At 36.6% G+C, this 20,439-nt stretch overlaps 1 protein-coding gene across 2 annotated transcripts in view; it reads left to right on the top strand.

Moving 5' to 3' along the window:
* Positions 1 to 20,439, top strand: part of LOC106158054 (cephalotocin receptor 2) — a 30,956-nt gene that overhangs the window by 2,922 nt on the left and 7,595 nt on the right. Inside the window, exon 2 of one of the 2 annotated variants that reach the window (XM_013533892.2) lies at positions 12,632 to 12,746. The gene's annotated coding sequence lies outside the window, so the exon portion shown is untranslated. Of the gene's footprint in view, positions 1 to 12,631; positions 12,747 to 15,310; positions 15,375 to 20,439 lie in introns of those variants that run through there. The other variant, XM_013533894.2, reaches the window with a different exon arrangement.

Raw genomic sequence — 20,439 nt, 5'->3', positions numbered from 1 at the left:
CATTTGACGTATGCCAAAGCTATTTGTGAATTGGCAATATGAAATGCAAACCTCAAAATGATGTAAAATGGCAAAGCACGTCATCATTTTAAAACATCAATATCATGTTACTTAGATAGAGTTCTATTATAGTTCATGGCCATATAGAACACGTCAAATATTTGGCGGACTAGAAAATACTTTCAACATTCTTTACTGCCTATTGGCTTTCCTAACTAATAAAATCAACATGAAAGCTGATGTTAAAAGCAAATGGCCATATCTGCCAACAAATACTGATCACATGCTTTGTCACTGTGTATGTCAGACAATTAGCCCAAGGATGTGCAGTGCTGTCGATAAATCCATGGGAACTCATATCTATGCGCTTCATTCCTCCAATCCCTTTTTGCATGCGAGTAGTACAATCAGTAGCAGATTCGCAGGGGGGGGGCACGTCTCACTCTGATCTCCCTCTTAACTACGTCCTCCCCTCACCCCAAAAATAGCAGCGTGGCGAAACGAGTCGAAAATAACTGCCCTGCGTGTTTTTGTCGCGTCACTTTTTGTTGAACATATATGTGTATCCTAGGATACGAAAGAATGCAGATTGTCTTTATTTCCTCCCCCCCTCCCAATTATCAAAAACTTGGGCCTGGCAGGGTAATATCACAACACAAGTGTCTGATAATTTTAGAAAAACATTCACGTATATCTGGTGTGATAATTTACCAGCACTCACTTGATGTATTAAAACAAGGGCATCACGTACCTGTTTGGTGTTTTTAATGACATAATGGCGGATTTGCGTGTTAGTATTCTTTGGCCTACGACTTTGATAAAAAAATATGGTTTAGCATGAAACTGAACACAATGGAATAAGGATTTGTGTTTGTCTGGTGGAAAATCGACAAGCAATTTTCAATTCATTATCATTTCATTATATATTAATTTGATAAATAGCATAATTAGTCAACGATAACTACAGTGTTTGCTTGACTTTGATCTTCTTCGCGTTTGCTCTCGTCGTTTTGCTTTTGAGAGCTTTATACATTGAAGATTGCTTCTTCACAAAAACTGAAATTATTGTTAAGATTGCTCTACTAGCACTAGCAATATACAAAATTTCATTTTCGAAACCAAAATTGACTTGCTGTCGTGAAAATTTTATAAAATTTGTTTAAAGCTAGTCTGCTTCAAAAAGTGCTCTATAGTGAACCTACATGTAGCAAGAAAAACAGAACATGTGTTTCTTTGCGTTCTTTATTCTGAAATTACCTTCATTTTAAGGTAATTATCTGAAAAAGATTGCTGCAGAATAAATCGACCATCACTGTAAAAACTTAAGAAGATGCCAAAGAAAACGTTGACTGTCTATCTACACGCCAAGCACGCTTACCAGCTTGATACAGCCAACTAATCATCCATGCTCAGGCTTGTGAAAATTGTAAGTGGCCAAAAAAACATCTTCATACATGCATTTGGCAGGGCTTAGCAAAGACTAATGTATATCATACGTGTCGCGTTTGAACCAAGTTTAAGGCCTTGCTCAGATTCTATGACAATCTCATTATATGCTCCATGTCTTTATCGCGGCTTATTTGGAACACTTGGATGCTCAGGAAGTAAAGTAAAGCAAATTATAAGCGCGGGATTCTTACTTTAACTTAATCGAGTTACAATGGGCTCTAGACATATTTCTCTTTATACTCAATGTATATTCTCCTTATTCATCGATACAAAACATTGTATCAATATGCCTCATCAAGAGTAATTTGTGAATTCTTTCGTTTTCGTTCCTAAAAAAACGCATTGCAATATTTTTCCATTTTGAGCCCTTGTATTAAATCTGAACTTTACCTGATATTTTTAATGAACGCAGCTAGATGTCGTTCTTTGTCAGCGTAATCAATCAAGGCATTGTTCTATAGTGCACCCCGACTGCTGGATGTTTTGCAGAAAGCATTGTTTGTGCACATCTCAGGATGAAAACCCATTTTTTAAATGATATGGTCCGACTAAGTAAAGAAGGGCTTCATCTGGAAAATAGGGGGATGTGTTTATTCTCAGAGTCTGACACAGACTGCCGTTTAGTATATTTCTTTGAATCTTACTAGTCCAACCTGAACGTAAGAGGTTTAAAGCTTAGGATATAAAATGTGAAAGAAATTTAATTTTAATGACTGTCATTGTCCCAGTTAAGATATTCTTTATATGAAAAGGCTTGAATATTTTATTAGTCTTAGAAAAGGTGCTAATTTTGGTAGGTACTTTTAGCAGTAACTTCGAGAGCATTTTTTAATGATAAATACAGTTAATACTTTGGTAATTATACCGAAAACGCGGTATTTCGCGGCAATGATTCACCACTATACAAGGTCTGCGTAAATGTCTAATTAGTGCACTTCCTTCTGATTGATTATGTTTCTTTATTATTTGTTTAATGGGCCATTAAGGCATGAATTACGTGCCGTTATTCTATAATTATGTCCGTGCTCCTGTACATTATTTAGCTCTTACTTCGCACCGGTATTAATTGTTACGGGAATAATAGCCTGGTGTGACTGAAAATCCCGGCCCCTCAGATTCAGAAACCAGGTGTCCTCCGAACTGAGGATTCACATTGAAAAAGCAGCGTCCCTGTAAAAGATTGTGAAACTTAGTCCGGGCATAATTAAAAGTCCGCCGGACTTTGAAAAAGGCGGACTTCGTGGCACGCGACACCGGCCATACATCGCCGTACAGCAAGAATCCTCTTACTTTTAAAGATTTCTTTGTTTTTCAGCTACCCCTGTTCGAGCATGATTTACATGATTCCATTTACGGATAATGTTTAAACTATGTTTTTCGTAATGCTTTTGCCTTTTTGCATCCTAAAAAGCAATTTCACGCCTTATTTCCCTGTTGTACTTTTGTTAAATACTAGTGACCTTTTCTTTATTTACGAGCATCAATACCACTGATTTCTTGGTTAAATTGTAAAAATTGGTAGATTTGGGTGATCCTGATAGTAACTGGAGAAACACACACACACACACACAGAGAGAGAGAGAGAGAGAGAGAGAGGGAGGAAAAAGAGATAGGGAATTATACCACACAGTACACTTTATTTGTAAAAGATAACACTATCACTACATACCAAAACTTTGCTTTTTTACTTTCGCCATTTACTTTTTTTCGCGGTTTGTAGCGTATAAAGAACTTGTAATTTCTCTTGAACAGTGTGAAGAGGGATCATACGGCGGAGCTTTTCTACCTTTTCTTAATTAGGCGTGGAATAATTCCCTTTCTTGTCTTGTGTAAAGTCCGTAATGCATTCTGCCTTTACCTTTTATCGCTTTCCATGTATTTTTGAAATTCCATATTAATATAGTATTTACCATAAAATAATATATCATATAATATTAAGATAATATTAGTAGAATAACAATACTCACGAGCCCATAAGCCCCATATTTGTTAACACATTTTACCGTTAAAAAAAAATAATAATAATTATTATTATTATTATTATTAAAACACTACACTGTACAAGTAGGTACTGTTCGCCAGTTCAATGACATTCAGATGGTTCAGTAGAACAGGGATTACTTGTATTTGCAGTTTTAAATGTTAAAACTCTATGGCTGCCTACGATGGATATAGTGACATGCAAACATTGATTAAAAGTGTATTTAGTATTCTGACCAATGAACCACATTTTGGGCACATTTCTCAATCTTGACTAGAAAACATTATGGAAGTGTATTTCTTCTATCTGGCCCAAAGGATTTTTCCAAACACGAACTGCGATTTTTCAGACAGCTGCGACGATTTAGTGTCTCTTTGATCTTGCTGATGTTTTAGCATTATTATATCCGTTTCTTTTCCATAAATATTTATGCACTAGTTTATAAGCGAGCTTTGGTGAGACCGTGCACTGGTGCTAGTAACGACGGGTACCAAAGAACTAAATTTAGTAAATAGCAGGAAAATCTATCATTTTATTTTATTGTATTTTATTTTTATTTATTTATTTATTTATTTTTTTGGGGGAAGTTAGTATCGAATAGGGTGTTAAATAGAGACATGCTTAACTTTATATAGCGCATTACTGGCATATAGGCTGTATTCCCAGAGCTTTTAGATCGATCTATCCCCGCGGGGAGTCTCACTAGATTACTGTCAGATAATCCGGCTTAAATGTCCGTCCCGCCTACTACAAGCTGTAAGGGGGTAATTAACTTTCGTGTCCGCTCGGCTGACAGCTATTTAGCGGAACCCCCAGGGAGTTAGGTCGATCTTAAGTAGATCGATCTAATCTCTGGAAATGGGGTCCTAGTTACATTTGTAGTGTCTTAATTTTGCTGCGTTTTCGCTCTCAAGATAACAGATCGCATATTGTAAGGCAGCCTCAAATTATTCCAAAAATGGCCATTACGCCAGGCTAGTTCAATTTCAAGTTCCGCATATCACTGGATTATCGGTGGCATGATCTATAAAGAGATCAACCAAAAACATCAATCTCATGGCTTGACATCGAACTGCGCAGCAAACCATTCTTCGCCAATTACGCAGTCAGTACGTCTTTAGTTTGATACGGTTCTGGGCATGTTTATAATTGTAATAAGGAGATTTGCATGATAATGCAAACACGCAAGGTGTACGTAACTTTGACGCAAATTGGATTATAGAAACGAAAGAAAGCCAATCATTTGGTTTGCCATTCGAAATGCTCGTGAAATGTTTATATCTGCTGTTACGAAGAATCAATAGCGTTTCTTTTACCTTATACTTAAACGGTGCAGATTATTCTTCAACACACAAATACATATAGTCAAACATCGGGTGGTGAACTAATTCATTCTTTGACTATGTTCGTGAACCGAAATGTCCGTAAAACGAGGTAATAAATAAGTTACCCACCCCCAGAAACACACATTCTGTTTATGTTTTTATGGTTTAGAAACAGTAAAACGTTACTGCTTTTCCCATGTCAACAGTAGGTCAGATCGTCGACCTCACTATGTTCACTGTATGTCAGATTAGAAACTCGAACAATGTCATGCTTCTCTACAATTGCCTTCTTCGTTTCCACAGCAATGCATGTATACGCTTGGGCCATTGAACACCGCTCACATTTTTCACTTTTTTGGTACTCATAATAAGGGCTAATTCAATGCAGTAATATACCAAACATATTCATAGAACGAAGAACAAACAATCTTAACGATTTAATCCTTAATCACAAGTGCTTGTAGGTTGGTGAGCAAGTTCGTTCATTTTCAGATTCACTGTTCGTCAGTTGGAGCGTTTTGTTTTCCATTTATTGACAGGTAAATGACAGAGTCAAAATGTTTCTGAAACGTTTCAGGCTGGATTTCCGTTTCAGTAAAACCACTTAACAAACATTGGAAAGGTCAACAAAGTTACCGCTTTCAGTCAGTAACAACCGCCGTACGTGAATACTAGATAGAAACTTTTCTTGGAATAGTGTGGACTGTTTTATTTGAAAAGCATGTATGTACGTTTAGCGTTCAAATTATTGCTAAAGGAACATGAATGAAATGACAACGAAACTGCTGATTCAAACAGTGGCACAGGTTGCTTTTAGTAACGTTACATGTATCACTATCGTGTTTTGTCTACTTTATTTGAAACCATCTGTAGATATGAAGATAAGGTGTACCGAGCCATAAGTAACGATAATTAAGCGTGTTGCCGCCATCTACTTTACCTTACTGCGACTGATTACACAAACAAGAATGATTGCGAATAAACACCTCTACATATAAGAGTACATGTATGTCTTTGAAGAAAACTTCTTTTTTGTATCAACTGTAAAATAATCAGTGCAATATTTATAAAGACAAAATTACAAGTATGTATATTTGTTTAAGTTTTCGTCGATAGCGAAAAGGACCTGAAAAGAGGTGAAAATGACGGACTGTGTGTTAGCGCTAAATACAGTGGATAAAAATTGGACAATTTCTATCAATAGAAACTGCACGATGAAACATTGTGCCTAATAATAGATATTAGGGGAGGTTCTGAACAGTCAATTTCACCCAAAGTAAAACCTACTTTATAGGCACCGGGCAATCCAGAATATCAATAAGAGATTGTGCACCTTTCCCCCTGCTGCCATTTTTATTTTGAAAAAAAAAAGGTCGGGGGGCGCCCCGAGAATCCACCTCTGTAGCTGTTGCTAAGAATGAAACTCATCAAGGCCACGTGTACATTATGAAGAGAAGACTATATAGTTATTCGCCTCCAAAAATATCTTCAGTAAAAGGGTTAAGTGAGTATGTTGAATAATTGGCGGCATTTAGCTTACAACATCGATAATTCTAAAGAAATTCTGCGAATGAATTGCTAGTGGGCACAAGTGGGAACAAGGAACAGTTATCCATCGTGAACTGAGACTAACATTTCCCTTCCATCGGTAAACCTTTATATTCCAAGTTGTTTGCATTGCTGGATAATCATGTAAAATCAATGTGTGCTGTCCTATCCCATTATCAGTTGTATCACAGAGTAATCCAGCTTGTGATTGTCGTGCGATTTCCAGGAAAAAAAATACAAACCAAATGGTTTGTACGGTTTGTACTGTCTATTAGGCTATATAACGGGATAGCCTCGATCAGCCTTGTTCCTTTTTCAGAAACAGGATTTAAAAGGAATTCTTCGTTTGTTCCCACTTTGAACATATCACTCACCCACAAAGAATTTTGGCGCTATTTTGATTACCAATTAAGCTAGTTAAGGGTGTTTTATGATATTCATGATAAATTGTCCATCTTGCTGCAACATTTCTGCAATATCTTTATAGTAATTAGGTTACTTCGTTTTACTTTTCCCTCGTTAATGATTTATCCGTTTGTAGGGAGTGGTAATACACTGAATAAAAAAGCATTTTGTTTCTCCTATTCAACATGATTGTGGAGTTTCTTATTATTATAGTTTCTGACATGTTACCAAAGAGTTGGGTGTTCTGGTGCTGAACGTCAAAATCGCTATTCTACGTAGTCCAACAGACAATAATTTACTCATAGACAAGTCTTCTGAGGAGAGGGAGCGAGGATAGGCGAGTACCCTGGGAATATACACCTTATCCGAATACACGTGGACTTTAACTATGTCTTATTCATTGCATGCAGGGACATTGGTACTGTTCATCGTTTAAAATGTTTATAAATGGATATGGCAGAGAACATGCATTAATAAAGATTGAACAAGTTAGTACTTCGTCAACATTCATTCTGTCGAAAATTGGAAGCGCCAGCATGCATTGCGTTCTGTAGTAACATCTGGTTACAGCTGGCATCACATTCTGCCAAATCAATCGTTGTGCACTTCATGCATCATCTAAATATATATATTTCATAGTAAGTAAAGTGTGTTTAAACATCGCAATCTGTCATATCACTAGCTTTTCACTTGATCCATCAAATGAATATTTCATACTGAGTTGAATGCGTGTAAAACTACTCATTCATTGAGGGTTGTTTTGGGAAGTATATATCGTCTTAGATAGATACTCGAAACAATTCCTCAACCATTTTGCTATTTTACGTATTCAGAATGTACGAATAAAGAACTTCAAGGCTTTATTGATAAATGGTAGAGTGCATGTATGGTCTCAAGGTGTACTTGAGATTAAGGAAGCGAGAGAACGATACACGTAGCAGGTCTGTCTTCAAAAACGACTGCTTAATAGTTAAGCACTAACTACATTTTAGACATGGTGTTTCTTTACAGGAATGTGTTTATATAAGCCAAATTTATATAAATAAACCCGACTTAAATTACGTCTTTACATTATTTTGGGATTTGTTGTAAAATTCACCGAATTTCGAGATTAATCAAAGGAGCTCATAATAGCGATAGGTGGCAATGGATTTCACCCCATTTGTACAGACGTAGCGTTTTGAATAAATAGAAAAGATTGAGATAGCATTGAGCATCACTGAAAGAATCACATTCCGCAATCACAGCTAAAATCCTTGTAAATTTGGCCATCATATCCTGAGATAAAGGATGCTTATTTTGAATGAATTCTATGGTAATTTACACATTTCAGAAGCCTGAGATTAGGCAGGACACGTACAGGGACCTTGCCGTTTAAATATCAACTCGGGTCGATTCTATATCTCGATTCGAAACCTGGCATTTTCTTATATTCGCGCATTCTGGTCTAGGACTGCAGCCAAAATGTGTCAAATAATGGCCTGAAATATTAGTTTATTTCATTATTTCAGTTACTTAGTGACGGTTGACTATTGCTTGTTAATGCATAAAATTAATCAACCAGGGAAATTTGCCTTATCTTTTCCTTCTTCGAAGCGTATTGAGTTGCCCCTGAAATGAGAACACAAGTGGCATAATCAGCATACGATAAAAAGGCAGTTCAGTCATTATCTCACGCTTTAGCTAGGTTGAATAATACATTGTAAGTACACTCTTGCTGAAAGAGGATGGAATGTTTCACCAGAATATTACATATGTGATTTCAGTAAGGTCATGCTAAGACAAAATGCTCCATGCAACCAAGTCATTAGTGTTCTATTATAGTTAAATTCAACTTCAAATGACACTGTGTCTGTTTTTATGGTAGTCAATTCTGCATTTGGTAAATTATTGCCAATTCGTTAAAAAAAGCAAATACCCGGTCCAAGGAAGCGGTGATTGATGCATATCACCAGGGACACCCCAAAGTAATAGATTCCATGAAGAATGCCAGCACCGAGGAAGGATCTCTTGTAACTGCCACGAAACCGGATAACCGTCTACCCTTCGAGGTACTGACTCGGCCAGTTTGTTAGCTGGAATTAGAATACTGGTCACTGGGGGGAATCCACAACTAATAATGATGCACAGTTAATTTAAATTGTAACTTTAAACTGAACCTTGCCTATACAGTAGACACATCATTTATGCTCTTCTAATCATGTTACAAATTGCTTTATATTAGTCAGAAAGTAAAGTAAATGTAAGAAAACACGCAATCAGCCAACCTTTAGAAAGCGCTTTGTGTTTTCGGTTACTTGGCCAAAACCTCTTTCTGGCAATTTACTTAATCTTTATCATACCAGCATATTTTGCAACACCTTCCCCAAATTCTCTAAACCAAGTATAGTTATATTTCCAACGTCTTGGCATATTCAATTTTTAAAAAAGTAAACCTACAGATTTTGCCACCGACTACAAAACAAAGCAACTGGGAGCACATTGTACATGTACATTTTTTTTCAAATACATAATAAACTCTGTAATATATGTGGCGTCAGCCAGAACGACAGATCATAATAATTTATAGTTTTTGTCGGGTTGTTTGCATGTATTTCAACAATACGCGTGCTTCATTCGTTGATCAACAGGGGGCGGCCCGTCGTTACCTCGCAAGACAGTTTCGATAACGGTTTGAAAATCGTTGAATATCATCATATGACATACGACATCTACAGTAAGTCATGTAAAATTCCACTCATTCATGATAAAAAAATGTATCAAGCGATAAGTGACATTACAGGCACACGTGTTGCCTTTTAATTGTTTCCGTTCACCATCGTAACTGAATGGTTTTACATGTAAATGTTTTCATCCTATTTCGACTATTTGATTGATCTGCAACTACATAAAAAGACATAATACAAGCCTATTGTATTTGGTGTTTAAGGATGGCAAACAAAAAACTATTGGACTTTTTACTAGCTTGTGGATACCATAGCCGTAAAGGTTTTTGAAAAAAATGGGGGAGGCTTTATAAAGTGTTATTATTTTCTTTTCTCCCAGTCTATCAGAATTCTTTATTTTTCCACAGGCGGTGCCACAGGCGGTATAAATTACCTGCTTGAATATATTGTAGGCATTGTAGGTCTGTGTATATAACAATATGAACACTTTGATGTTACCTTTGACCTTTATGAAAAAGAAAACGTCCTTTGATTTGTTTTATCTAAACAGGAGTTACCATAGAAATCGCTCAAATTTTAACAGACTGTCTGTCAATTAACCTTTAATGGCCTTTTTTAATCTTCTGCCCTAAAAAAGTAACAGTCGTCGTCGCAGCATTCATGTACTTGTAGCACCGACGTATGCTCTTTTATCATAATGTTTACATATGTACATGTACTTGCATGACTACTCATACTTCTCGATCAAGTGGATAAATTGGATTTGACAGCCATTTTGGAATAAACTACCCACACAGTTTGATTTTAGCACAAATGTCCCTCGTAATGTTTTAGGCCACGGACTTCAATTATCTTCCATAATCTTCAGAGAATTCTCCACATTTGTCTCTTAAAGCACGTGAAAAATAGGTTCTGCTACGACAGTTGACAAACGGCACAGTGCATTTAGTATACCACTGATTTCCAAATGCACTGCATCTTTATTTGTTTTGGCAGAAAGGACAGTCCCTGAGACAGAAGTCTGACTAGCATAAAATATATTGGCTCTGTTCTATGTGACAGATAGTGATCTGTAGACAAACATCTCCAGACTCCATACTAATAGCTATTAGGGTCCTTTCTTTTGTCACCAAGGACCACACGTGTCATACAGTGTCACGCAATCAGTATTATTCTGCATGCTTTGAATGCAGCGACTTGATAGTGCTACCACCGTTGTACCGCCTCGTGTAGATAAAGCAGCTCGGTATATTTCTTTTTATTTCCCCAAAATAAGCATGTTTTCGTTTCATTATATATATATATATATGTTTACATTAAAAGAAAGTTTTCTGCAATTTCGTTCTTTGAGTATGCCTTACTCGTTTTTGTTCTAAAGCAAATGCCCCTACGTATAACTTTTCCATTATATATAATTAGACGCCTTGTTAACGACTAACAAAAACGTATTTCTAAAAGCATTTACATAAGCATTTACGGGGAGATGACTGTAGACATTTGTGTGTCACATCTTTGCTTTACACGGGATGATGAAGCGAAACGCTTTACTTCACTAACGACACATACACAGTTATGAGTCCTCCAATCATTGTGAATCTTTTTACTTGGGGATTATTGCCGCCCTTGGCTTAGGAGATGATCCATAAAAACCTCTAACATTAGATGAAATTACTCCTCACTAACGTTAAAAGCAAGTTTGATGTAATTTTGTTCTTTGAGTATGCCTCACTGGTTTTTGTTTTAGAGCAAATGCCCCCACGTATAACTTTTCCATTATTACATTTCTACACTTGGTGTTCTACTTTGATTAAATTTCTATCGATTATGTCCCTTTTCATCACGGAAACTTTAATTTGTTATAACATCTGAAATATTGAAATTGCAGAAATTAACGATTTCCGTCCATTCCAATATCTTTTCGAACCGGAGAAGAGTGATCGTGTCATCTGGAAGCTCTTTCATTTTCCGCTACATGGTGCAATATTAGTTGGCCTCAGGAGTAATGTAGGTAAAGGAAAAGGTAACACTATAATGTATGACTTGGTTTTAAGGCGAGCCTCAAAAGAGGGATTTTCTGTACAAAATCTTCCAATGCACTCCCAGAAATATAGCATCAATTTTCGAGAAAACCTTAGATAAACCATCTAAACCTACAGGGATGGCATTTAATCAGAGGGAAAAGATTTACATTTTATTGAAACAAAAGCAAACATTGTGTTTTAAACCAACATCCTCTACGGGGTCGTGGCAATTTGCGTGTTGTTTTGATGAGAAGAGCCATTGGGTTTAAGATGTTTTGCTGCGTGGCAATGTAAACAATGGACAAGAATATCAACACAGCGGTTGATTAAGGTATTCATAATATTGCAATTACCAGTAGGTATAACCAGGATATACATAAATTTTAAATAACAAGGGACACAAGGCCCTTCCCATTGGTAATTACAGTTTCAGTGAATACTGATAAATGTGATTCCAGCCGAACAATGCTGAGCCATCATTTAATCTAAGATAAACTTGAATTAAAAAAGAGATGGAGATTAATTTCAAAGAGAAAACGATCGCGACAGGTTTCAATTTAAGTAAAAATGCACCAGGCTTAGTATAAGGTAAGTGGCATAGAGATACATTTCAATGGTGGGATGTTGATTACAATATGTATTACTAGTCATTCCATCTGGATGTAGGAGTAAATTAATGCCATAACAGCAGCATCGAAGAAGCTGTGTTTTTCATGAAATTTTCATTATTGCGTCTAGTTATCTGCTTCTGTCGCATATGGTCTTTATCAAATAATAATCAGATGTTGGTAGGTATATATATATATACCACTGATTTCATGATAAGACATGGCAGTGAATAGACCAGTCCTACACGTTGAAGATCATGCATTTGGAATGACCAATGTTCGTGAATAAATAATGAAATGAGAACTTTGTAATTTTGGGGACAGATCTTGTACGTGTAAATTTGTGTTCATCAATATGCAGAACCTTGACGTTTCATTGTAAAGGGGGTCATGTAGAGAGGATCTAATTGCAGAAAATTGATTCTGATCAGATCCCAAGTGGAACACGAATTTGGCGGGTTTATCTTCCTTATCACACCTGATTCAATCATTCAATACTGGCAGACACACCAACAATTTGACCACTACAGAATGGAATCAGTTTAAACGCGTGTATTTGAAAGCGTCGAAGGTTAAAACCCCTTCTTGCTGTGGAAGGTTACGATCATTAAAATGAACTATCTTTCAGTATGCCAGATTATCAGATCACCTCACAAGTGCTTCTCCATTCCTGAAGTGCTCCTGTGCCAATTAGGAGCTGACATAGAACATATGCGATACGGTTCCAGCAGAAAGTGAAAAAGGTAAGCAATTATTAAGATGAGAAACTTCATATTTTTGAAGATGACGTGATCTGGTGGTGAACAGAATCGATTTATCATTTTGAATTAAAATGATAAAATGATTTGTCGGACAAAGATATATTGAAGTCTATAATTTATGATGCTAACTTGGTAGTCTAGGCGATATACTGGGGGAATATTTGAGTAACTACCCTAAATAAGATTTTGTGGTTTTTTATAATCTCCATGTAGATGAACATGCACAATTTTGCAGTCAAATATCAGTGATGAATTCATGTAAGACCATATTAGTGTTTTGTTAATTGATTTCCACGCTAGCATGAAAGAAGAGGATTTAACTTTGCATTATCTGGGTTGTTCCTCTTAAAAAAATGGCGTCCACCTGCTGTGTTAATGAACAACTAATAAAACCCGATGCTTTGCGAGGAAAGAGAGAGAGTGGAGTGAGGGGGAAGTAGAAAAAAAGAACTAAAAAGGAGGGGAATATCAAAACAAGAAGAGAGAAGAAAAAAGAGAGAGAAACAGAGAATGCAGAAAGGCCATTTAAAGTAACTGAGCTGGTGATTTTTGTCTGACAGAATAATGTGGACGAAACCTTCCCCTTTTCCTATCCTAACTCGAAAGTAACCAATCTGTCTTCAGGGACAAGATATGCACAACGCATGCTGCAATCTTTATAGAAGTCTCCTTCTTGCTCTGTATCCAGCTCCCTTTGGTATTTTTCCGGCACATCTACACAGTTGGGTGTTTATGATTTCTCAAGTAGTAAATGTGTTATAATAAGTTTCCCCTAAGGCTTATTTGTATGTCAAAACCATCACTTTTTAATGAAAAAAATGCGCGGATTGTTTATATATATCTTGTTACTGTCACATAAGCTAAATAAGCTACTCGGAATGATTCCTGCTTCCAATTTCGTGAGCATGCAAAGAGTTATTTACGTAAGGCTTTTGGAAAGGTTAGAATAATTCGATGTTCAAGATCAATTTAAGAAGCGCTTTCCCCAACCGTAATGCAAATAATGTGATAACTTTAATTACTGAAAAGCTTTCATTCCTGAAGCCAGTGGGAACTTTGATTGAAAAAATTGAATGATGCACAGCGGTGCTGCCCCTTATGAAGTTTCTGTTCTATGGGACACTTTTAGGACGTCTGTCAAATAAAACAATTGGAAAAAATCATCACGCCCCAGTGGACACTTATTTAGGTCCATAATGACTTTGGTCGTCGCTGTCAAAACGAAAAATAGCCATGTGTTAAATCGATTTTAGAAAAATACTTGGTTGCAACCTCTGAGAAATGTATCCATGATTAAAATGACATTTACAGCAATGTTGGATCATGTAGCTTTTAAAAAATAAAGATGCCTATTTAGGACAATTCCTTAAAACGTGTAACGGCGTCGGGGCATTTAAAACCATCGGTGATGCATTATGCCTATTTTATCTTCACTCGGTTTCAGTGAAAGGTCGGAAAAGTTCGGGAAGTGTAATAAAGAAGAAAAAGTACGACATGTGGCATGTAATTTGATTTAAGTCATTGGTGTAGGGCACCGGTGTCCAAATCAGTGGTAGTCAACCATGTGATATTATTACATGCTATGCCAGATATACATCAGCATGCATATCCATTCGTGCTCCGGGACACTACGTCAAAGCGAGCCCCCTACTTTTCCACGCATCTTTTCCTTTCCCCCGATACATGTCGCATATACTGTGGTATTTCATCTCCAATCATTGTGATTAATGGGTCTTCAATCGTTGGAGAAGTAATTGCATTTACTGAACGTGCCTGATAAAAGCCTGTCAAAACTAGTTAATTTTTTCAGCGATCGTCTTACAAAAATCGCTCGTTGCCCAAAGAACTATGTGTCAGCCTTCTCTCTTAAAAAAATTTTCTCATGACACTAATCGATTTCCTTCAAAAAATCTGGAAATCGAAAATGGCCAAAGCATAACTGTTGGGAAAGTAAGCTGTTGTTTTGTCAGTTTTTGCTATGTTGCTGACCTTTCTCACACTCCTCGGACTTCAAAGTATCCTATTATTATTATTATTATTATTATTATTATTATTATTATTATTATTAGTTTGATTAATTAATGTTGATCCATCAACTGTTTCCTATTTTGGGCTTAAACGTTTAAGAAAATGACATCAGGTCGAAAAATGTACTTTTGTGCAAATCAAGTTAAAGCTTAAGATTGAAAAGACTTTAGTCATACATCTTGGTTGTAACCCTAGGTTAGCAAAAGGGTACTGGCAACTCTCCCGTGTTGCGTTCTCCAGAGATCCCCACAATTTTGTTCATCGATCCTTTATCCGAAACAAAATGAACACGCCGTTTATATAATGTGATCAGTTATCATCAAAATGATCACATTATCAGTTAATCATTGAATTTAACAACTAATCAATGAATTCAATACTTGAATTAATGAAATATATTCCCTCAACGACTTCTCACCAAAGTTGATAAAACGAAAACACCCTGTGTGCTGGATTAGCTGATTGTTTTAAGCCTATTTGATGAAGACGGCACTTAAAGAGAGATCCTTACAGGAACGCGTCATTTCAGATCCAGAGCGACGACGATACAACGTAGAACTACGGCGGCACAGACGGTAATGAGTAAGTGTTATATTTCTTTGAAGATGAATTTACTGGACAACATTTGACGATGTTTTGATTTAGCTTATCTTCTTTTTCAACCGATGTGAACTGTTTTTTTTTTAATTTATTTATGGTGAACTGCAAATTAGCCAGTTAGCCAAATCATCTGAATTACCTCGCTGATGAAACTGTATAATTGCAAGTTGAATTTAAACCAGACGTGGTAAATGAGAAATTTTGGAATTTGGTACATGCATGACAAAAATTGAAAGGTCTTCACAATAGAGCTCGATCAAACTGGTATGCATAAAGGCATGCCTGGCGCATGTATTTCCGTTAAAGTGATAATGGATGAAATTTATCATTCAAGCTTATTACATTGAATGACTTTGAATGTCATCATTTCCTGTTGTCTTTTGAAATCGGCACATAAAATATACCTTGAAAAAACACGAAGGATTTTCATGCTGCTTCCTGCGGCTGATATACAGTTGACCCCCTGTGTATAACGACATTTTCGTTAATATTTTTTCACGATGCCCTAAATTATTGCTTTGACAATACTGAAGTAATTAACCCGTTGGATGAAATGATCTACATGTACGTAGATTATTATCTTGTTGACCACAGAAGTGATTACAATTACTATTCCAGTTAACAAAAAATTACTGTGCTAAAATTTGCTGAGATTTGCACCTTGCCACCTGAGAACAAATTTAATAAACTATATGATAAAGAACCTATTCTACAGTAGCGTGAACGGTAGCCTTTTAAAATTTCTGCCAGAAACTCCCTTCAGTGATGCTTTACTTTACCCTAGGTAGTTCCTAGTTCAGTTTAAAGTTATTATTCCATCTTTGCTAGCTCTTGGAGGTGAACTCATCGCTAATTGGAAATCTAGTTTGTTTGCTTACGGTCCTTGTGGACGACGACCGTCATCATGGAACCTGAGGCTCACAATGTAGTAGTTTGTCCTGCTTCGTGACAATAACCTCTAATGAGTTGGTACCAAATTATGGGTCTCTTCAATCAGCTCTTTCTCCATTCGAACACCATATCCAAGATTGATGAATTTTGGAAGTAGCTTGACCTCGTGGTATTTGCAAATCGTTGAGATCCGTGTTTAATTTTCACCACCGATTCTACATTTCACTGACATATCAATTGTAAATTACATCTCCTGTTGTTATAAGCAATATCCTTAGAGAATGGTCGCTTGCATCCACACATTCTGATGCCCCCCCCCCCCCCCCCTTTATGAAGTTGAAATTTGCTTCTAAGAAAAAAATAAAGATTACAAAAGAAGGAAATGGAAAATGAAAGAATAACAGCAACAGGAAGGCGAGCTTGACATAATTAGGCATCAGGTTTCTCTGGAGGAAGAACATTTGACCTGCCGTGTATCCGTGTTCACATTAGCCCTCACAATGACAGCTGCCTAGATTTCTTAAATGAGACAGGCATCGCATACATGATGAAACAGTTTCTAAATACGCCCCAAGACAACTTCTGATCTAATATCTTTAAAAAGAGTTAACCGCTGCGTTTCTTTAAGTAAGCCGGTACTCGATATTTTAAAGATATATTATCTATCTTGGTAAAGGTTCATCGAAACCATCATCTGTTTTACCTGCATCACTGACTTTCACAGATAAACTGAGGAAGAAACTGTTCCTTTGAGACGGGTTCATCCATTAAACGCAATAATAAAATCAATGAAATTGCTGTAAAGAGACACAATAATAACCGCTTTGTGAAGATTGTTTATGAACATCTTCAATGTTGCGTTATCAATGTATATAGTAATTGATACAGACACCAGTTGATTGACCTCCAAGTTTAACGTTGGTGAAATGAGATGACGAATGGAAATCTAGATTCTTTCTGCTGCTGGTTCCTATAATTGCCCCGTGAATGTGAAATGGGGTGCATACAGACCTAGAGATACTCTGCATTTATTGACCTCTGGGTAAACTTTTATCAAGAAAACGATTCCGTTTAAGACACGTCCACAATAAAGATATTGAAAACATTGGCGAAAATGGTCCATTTGACTGTCAGGCCATGAATGATGGCATGGATTAGTCCGCCGAATAAGTTCTAAGTAACTCTGGTTTACTATCAAAAGACTTTCCGTTTTTCCAATAAGAGACTTGGCAATGAATTACCGACCAGTCTGAAGACGTAAGTGACACAATCATTAGTGCGGGTATGGATATACAGTATTTTGAAGTTTAAGGACCTTAGCACATGAAATAAAAAACATTGCCAATATTGACATGACGCACAAAAAATAGGAGCCTATTTTCTACATTACGGCCACGTTGAAAAGTTACTTCAATTTACAAACTGCTTCTGGTAAAAGAAACCACATATCCGTAACATTAACAACGTGCTCTTCTCTTGCGGGTAACGAACGCTCTGTGAATGCAGACTTGGGCATAATTGCCTGTGTTCACTTTGCGAGAATACTGATGTTATATGCGATGTACGAAAATGCTTTTAAACAAAGGAATTGGTTTCAAATTTTGGGATGCAAAATTGGTTGAATTTGCTACTTTCGTTTCGTTAACCTCAGTTCACCAGGGACAATGTATGCCCAAGTTATCCGCATTCTATACCTGAAGAACTTTGGTCTGTTCAACTTAAACAGACTTCTCAGTTTTAACACGTCCTAAATAGCGTGCTTGAACTACTAAAAATCCCAGTCAGCTATAGCATGAGGCCCTCATGGATTTCCCACAGTCCAAAGCTGCTACAGATGAACCCTACTCCAAAGATAAAAAATGATATCCTTCTAGAAATACCAATTTTAATGGGGAATGGCGGTAATACATTTATGTCCGGGAATCAGCAAAACAAACTCGTTGAAATGTTACATCCTAAACTTTTCCTGGATAGTAAAATGCGTCCATGGTGTTTAAACTAATAGATAGCTCTGACAATAGGGTTGCAACACTGCACTGGCCAGTACTAAAAACAATCTAAGTATCAAATTGTTTTGTTTACACACGCATGCATGTACATCAGCATTCGGCCCATTACTGTAAATAATAAAATACGGCATCCAAACGGTCTTTACTGTTATTCCCCAATAAAACATTTCTAAAACTGATCACTTCTAAAAATTGACGGGACAGAACAACCTTCGGACCGGAAGTACCGCACAAAGTAACCGAACCATTGGCATTTAGAACGATAAATCTGAAATATGTCAAATGAAGAAAGTCTCGGAAATAAGTATGTCTGGACACGAAAAACTGATTTGCCACGTAAGTCTAAGTTCCCCGCAGAATTCTCTAGCAATTCCCCAACTCCATCCTACATTAGAACGAAAACATTAAAGATGACAAAAAAAGCCTGCAAAAACAAGGTTACTTCAACCCTTCCCCCCTCCAGATGAAAATAGATAACAATGATAACAATGAGAATGTAGAAACAATCCGCCTTTGTCTTAAATGTCATCATTCGTTTCGTAATAGAGGGGAATAGACAAGGCATCACTGAAATTGAGTTGGGGGAGGACAAAGTACAGCTTATCAAAAAGAAGACATTCCAATTTTCTGTTCGAAATAGACGATGTTTTCGCCTCAGTAGGGCAGATTCAACTCTTTTGGAGACACTGTCGGTTCTGTACTCCATGTATAGGTGGCAGATTTGCAAGGACCCTATTTGAAACATTTTAAAGCATTGCGGCTTTCATGGGCGTTAATCCATTTCAAAATGGCACCGAGTTACGAAGCCACATGGTTACCACGTGCCCTTTATTTGAATTAACCGATCTTTAATGTATGGCGAAGTCAGGGTTAGAAAGATGTATCCAAATTTTACAAAGAACCATTATAAAGAGTAGAATCATTCAAAAAGTCGTGAATTTCGCTCAAAAACATAAATACATGTTATTTAAGGTACGCTTCAACATTAAATAGCATGTTCATCAATCAAGAAAGCACAGTCATACAGAAAATACAGTAATATCAAAACCCATGGTAAAATAGACCCCAAAGAGCGATTCCTATTATCGAGCGTTTCGTTGTCTCCATATTTGTCGCGCATTATTTTTGCAATATCGGTGTTGTTTTGTTATTGTAGGGTCATGCCACATATCGATAAGGGATATCTGCTGCATATTTTTATGGTTTTGGCGTATACAATTAGACCTAGACCAACGACCAAGAAAGAGAATAATTCACTTCCCCAATTTGCGCAGAGCCATTTCATCTAGTTTGTGCTTATCAGCATCTTCCTTTTCGGAATTTCGAAAACTAGACCTTTTACACTCTATTGTTCTTAAGCAATTTATTTTGTATTAAAGTGATAGTCAACTAGTAGGAGTTCTGACAAGAATTTTGGAATGATTATTTTTGTTCATAAGATCCAATACAAGGACGTCTTGATTGCCAAAACACTCTCAAAAATGAACTGTGGGTTATTTTAGTGCGTGTTGAGTATTGAGGGATGGGAAAGTGGCTACTCATTTCGATCTTCTGTATTAAACTTAATAAACCTGCAGGAATCTTTGTTTTGGGTTGTTTTTTTATCAGTAGAATTTTTTTAAAAACTTAATTCGGAATATATCTGTTTACATGCCACAGTAAGTGAACCTTCAAGTCCATGTTAGGTTGGTACAGAACGACATTGCCTATTTCAAAACTTGAACTTTTTCAGCCAAGTTCATAAGATGCGGGACAAATATATCAGCTTGTGAGGGTGGCGGGAGAGGGGGGGGGTCTCTCTCCAAAATTACAAATTGACAACCTGGACCATGAATGGGGTAGGGAAGTGTTATGCGTACCTATGGTATCCGATATACGAGATACAACGCATTTTGCATATCTGATAAAAAGAACATTTTACCAACTCCATTTCTTCTTATTTTACTCTTTTCTAGTTTTTAACCGGACAAGTCTTGCCATATTCAAAATTGAAAATTTGTTGCTTCGGACAAAGTGAAAAATCCTATGGCAGCCTTTTTTATTCCCAAACCCAATGAAACTCTAGCACAAAGAATGCGTTATTAATTTAGTCATTATTTTCCCATTCAAGACTGATCATTAATTTTTTGTAATTAATCTTTTCCCAA

The sequence above is a fragment of the Lingula anatina genome, chromosome 1, assembly GCF_051362555.1.
Source record: "Lingula anatina isolate TDL-2025a chromosome 1, LinAna3.0, whole genome shotgun sequence".
In the NCBI taxonomy this organism is placed as follows: domain Eukaryota; kingdom Metazoa; phylum Brachiopoda; class Lingulata; order Lingulida; family Lingulidae; genus Lingula; species Lingula anatina.
The sequence above is the reverse complement of the archived record's forward strand: the minus strand, read 5'-3'. Positions and strand labels throughout refer to the sequence as shown.